Below are 5,087 nucleotides of genomic sequence, written 5' to 3' on the forward strand. Positions count from 1 at the left end.
TCAAATGTATTATAGAATTATTCATACTTTTCAATGATGGGGTGACCTTTTTTGATGACCACTTCAGTTGTAGCCTGGTTCCAGATCTGTTTAAGCTATTGTTACGAAACCAATAACTAGCCTGCTAATATTGTTGCACTTGCTTTGTCTAGCGATCTTAGGCCTAGTCTGTAACCTGAATGTGTGCATTTGTGAGAAGTCAGTGTATGTGCCTTGGTGTTGAATGTACCCTACATGTGCCCAGGGCAGTGCTTCATTTGTAAATCGGGAGGTGCCAGAACAAAAATGAGCGTGATAGGGGGGGGGGGGGCTGTGAATGCATGAAAAAATATACAAATTGTATTCGGCGCAGATGTTATTGCGAGTGTAGCATAATGCTTGTGTTCCTAGTTCCAACAGTGTAGTAATACTTAACAATACACATCTAAAAAGTAAAATAATGGAATTAATATATATTAGGTAGAGCAATGTCTGGAGTATAAATATAAATGAATTATATAGTACCAGTCAAAAGTTTGGACACCTTCTTTTTTAAGGGTTTTTATTTTTACTATTTTCTACATGTAGAATAATAGTGAAGACATCAAAACTATGAAATAACACCTATGGAATCATGTAGTAACCAAAAAAGTGTTAAACAAATAAAAATATATTTTGAATTTGAGATTCTTCGAAGTAGCCACTCTTTGCCTTTGACAGCTTCGCACACTCTAGGCATTCACTCAACCAGCTTCATGAGGTAGTCACCTGGAATGCATTTCAATTAACAGGTGTGCCTTGTTAAAAGTTAATTTGTGGAATTTCTTAATGCGTTTGAGCCAATAAGTTGTTTTGTGACAAGGTAGGGGTGGTATACAGAACATGGCCCTATTTGGTAAAAGACCAAGTCCATATTATGTCTTAACAGCTCAACTAAGCAAAGAGAAATGACAGTCCATTACTTTAAGACATGAAGGTCAGTCAATGTGGAAAATTTCAAGAACTTTGAAAGTTTCTTCAAGTGCAGTAGCAAAAACCATCAAGCACTGTAATGAAACTGGATCTCATGAGGACCGCCACAGGAAAGGAAGACCCAGAGTTACCTCTGCTGCAGAGGATAAGTTCATTAGAGTTACCAGCCTCAGAAATTGCAGCCCAAATAAATGCTTCAAAGAGTTCAAGTAACATATCTTAAGATCAACTGTTCAGAGGAGACTGCGGGAAATCGGGCCTTCATGGTCGAATTGCTGCAAAGAAACCACTACTAAAGTACACCAATAAGAAGAAGAGACTTTTGTACTTCCGGCGCCGACAGAGATGGCCGCCTCGCTTCGCGTTCCTAGGAAACTATTCAGTTTTTTTACGTGTTATTTCTTACACTAGTACCCCAGGTCATCTTAGGTTTCATTACATACAGCCGAGAAGAACTACAGTAGTTTTTTGGAATTGTTAGTTAGATTACTTGTTCGTTATTACTGCATTGTCGGAACTAGAAGCACAAGCATTTCGCTACACTCGCATTAACATCTGCTAACCATGTGTATGTGACAAATAAAATTTGATTTGATTTGACTTGCTTGGGCCAAGAAACACGAGCGATGGACATTAGACCGGTAGAAATCTGTCCTTTTGGTCTGATGAGTCCAGATTTGAGATTTTTGGTTCCAACCGCTGTGTCTTTGTGAGATGCAGAGTAATTGAACGGATGATATCTGGATATGTGGTTCCCACCGTGAAGCATGGAGGAGGAGGTGTAATTGTGTGGGAGTGCTTTGCTGGTGACACTGTCAGTGATTTATTTCGAATTCAAGGCACACTTAACCAGCATAGCTACCACAGCATTCTGCAGAGATACACCACCCCATCTGGTTTGCGCTTAGTGGGACTATAATTTGTTTTTTAACAGGATAATGACCCAACACACAACCTCCTAGGCTGAGAGTGATGGAGAGTGATGGAGTGCTGCATCAGATGACCTGGCCTCCACAATCACCCAACCTCATCCCAATTGAGATGGTTTGGGATGAGTTGGACTGCAGAGTGAAGGAAAGCAGCCAACAAGTGCTCAGCATATGTGGGAACTCCTTCAACACCATTGGAAAAGCATTTCAGGTGAAGCTGGTTGAGAGAATGCCAAGAGTGTGCAAAGTTGTCATCAAGGCAAAGTGTGGCAATTTTCTTCCACATTTTGTTACGATACAGCCTTATTCTAAAATTGATTTAAAAAAAATCATTCATCAATCTACACAATACCCATAATGACAAAGCAAAAACAGGTTAAACAAAAATAGTTGCTACTCTATTAAAAATAAAAAACTAATCACATTTACGTAAGTATTCAGACCATTTACTCAGTACTTGAAGCACCTTTGGCAGTGATTACAGCCTCCTAGTATTTTAGAGTATGACGCTACAAGCTTGGCACACCTGTACTTGGTGAGTTTCTCCCATTCTTCTCTGCAGATCCTCTCAAGCTCTGTCAGGTTTGATGGGTAACGTCGCTGCACAGCTATTTTCAGGTCTCTCCAGAGATGTTTAATTGTGTTCAAGTCTGGGCTCTGGTTGGGCAACTCAAGGACTCCTGAAGCCACTCCTGCATTGTCTTGGCTGTGTGCTTAGGGTGGTCTTCCTGTTGGAAGGTGAACCTTCGCCCCAGTCTGAGGTCCAGAGTGCTCTGGAGCAGGATTTCATAAAGGATCTCTATGTACTTTGCGCCATTCATCTTTGCCTCAATTCTGACTAGTCTCCCTGTCGCTGAAAAACATCCCCACAGCATGATGCTGCCACCACCATGCTTCACCGTAGGGACGGTGCTAGGTTTTTTCCAGATGTGACGCTTGGCATTCAGGCCAAAGAGTTCAATCTTGGTTTCATCAGACCAGAGAATCTTGTTTCTCATGATCTGAGAGTCCTTTAGGTGCCTTTTGGCAAACTCTAAGTGGGCTGTCATGTGCCTTCCATCTGGCCACTCTACCATAAAGGCCTGATGGGGAGCATCACACATCCGCGGAGAAGGTGAAAAGCTTATAGTTCCTTGGCGTACACAATTTGACAATCTGAAATGGTCCACCCATATAGACAGTGTGGTGAAGAAGGCGCAACAGCGACTTCAGGAGACTGAAGAAATTCAGCTTGGCCTGTAAGACCCTCACAAACTTTTACGGATGCTTCATTGAGAGAGTCCTGTTCGGCTGTGTCACCGCTTGGTACGGCAACTGCACCATCTGCAACCGCAGGGCTCTCCAGAGGGTGGTGCGGCCTGCCCAAAGCATCACCTGGGGCACACTGCCTGCCCTCCAGGACATCCGGTGTCACAGCAAGGCCAAGGAGATCATCAAGGACCTCAGCCACATTCTGACTGATGGCAGCCCATTCTTGCATAATCAATGCTTGGAGTTTGTCAGAATTTGTGGGTTTTTGTTTGTCCACATGCTTCTTGAGGATTGACCACAAGTTCTCAATGGGATCAAGGTCTGGGGAGTTCCCTGGCCGTGGACCCAAAATATCGATGTTTTGTTCCCCGAGCCACTTACTTATCACTTTTGCCTTATGGCAAGGTGCTCCATCATGCAGGAAAAGGCATTGTTCGTCACCAAACTGTTCCTGGATGGTTGGGATAAGTTGCTCTCGGAGGATGTGATGGTACCATTCTTTATTCATGGCTGTGTTCTTAGGCAAAATTGTGAGTGAGCCCACTCCCTTGGCTGAGAAGCAACCCCGCACATGAATGGTCTCAGGATGCTTTACTGTTGGCATGACACAGGACTGATGGTAGCGCTCACCTTGTCTTCTCCGGACAAGCTTTTTTTCCGGATCCCCCAAACAATCGGAAAGGGGATTCATCAGAGAAAATGACTACCTCAGTCCTCAGCAGTCCAATCCCTGTACCTTTTGCAGAATATCAGTCTGTCCCTGATGTTTTTTCCTGGAGAGAAGTGGTGGCTTTGCTGCCCTTCTTGACACCAGGCCATCCTCCAAAAGTCTTCGCCACACTGTGCGTGCAGATGCACTCACATCTGCCTGCTGCCATTCCTGAGCAAGCTCTGTAATGGTGGTGCCCCGATCCCCCAGCTGAATCAAATTTAGGAGACCTGGCGCTTGCTGGACTTTCTTGGGCGCCCTGAAGCCTTCTTCACAACAATTGAACCGCTCTCCTTGAAGTTCTTGATGATCCGATAAATGGTTGATTTAGGTGCATTCTTACTGGCAGCAATATCCTTGCCTGTGAAGCCCTTTTTGTGCAAAGCATTGATGACGGCACATGTTTCCTTGCAGGTAATCATGGTTGACAGAGGAAGAACAATGATTCCAAGCTCCACCCTCCTTTTGAAGCTAGTTATTCGAACTCAATCAGCATGATGGAGTGATCTCCAGCCTTGTCCTCGTCAACACTCACACCTGTGTTAACGAGAGAATCACTGACATGTTGTCAGCTGGTCCTTTTGTGGCAGGGCTGAAATGCAGCGGGAATGTTTTTTGGGGGATTCAGTTCATTTTTGCATGGCAAAGAGGGAATTTGCAATTAATTGCAATTCATCTGATCACTCTCCATAACATTCTGGAGTATATGCAAATTGCCATCATACAAACGGAGGCAGCAGACTTTTAAAATTAATATTTGTGTCATTCTGAAAACCTTTCGCCACGACTGTACAGAGCATTCGGAATGTATTCAGACCACTTTATTTTTTTCACATTTTGTTACGTTACATCTTATTTTAAAATTGATTAAATCGTTTTCCTCATCTTCACACAATACCCCATATTGACTAAGTGAAAACTGTTTATTTGTAATTTTTGCAAATGTATAAAAAATTGAAATCTCTTATTTACATAAATTTTTCAGAGCTCAGGTGCATCCTGTTTCCATTGCTTATCATTGATGTTTCTACAACTTGATTGGAGTCCACCTGTGGTTAATTCAATTGATTGGAAATTATTTGGAAAGGCACACACCTGTCCATATAAAAAGGCCCCACAGTTGACAGTGCATTTCAGAACAAAAACCAAGCCTTGAGGTCGAAGGAATTGTCTGTAGATCTCCGAGACAGGATTATGTCGAGGGACAGACCTGGGGAAGGGTACCAAAAATGTATTCAGCGTTGAAG

Source organism: Oncorhynchus tshawytscha, linkage group LG06, assembly GCF_018296145.1.
Source record: "Oncorhynchus tshawytscha isolate Ot180627B linkage group LG06, Otsh_v2.0, whole genome shotgun sequence".
In the NCBI taxonomy this organism is placed as follows: Eukaryota; Metazoa; Chordata; class Actinopteri; order Salmoniformes; family Salmonidae; genus Oncorhynchus; species Oncorhynchus tshawytscha.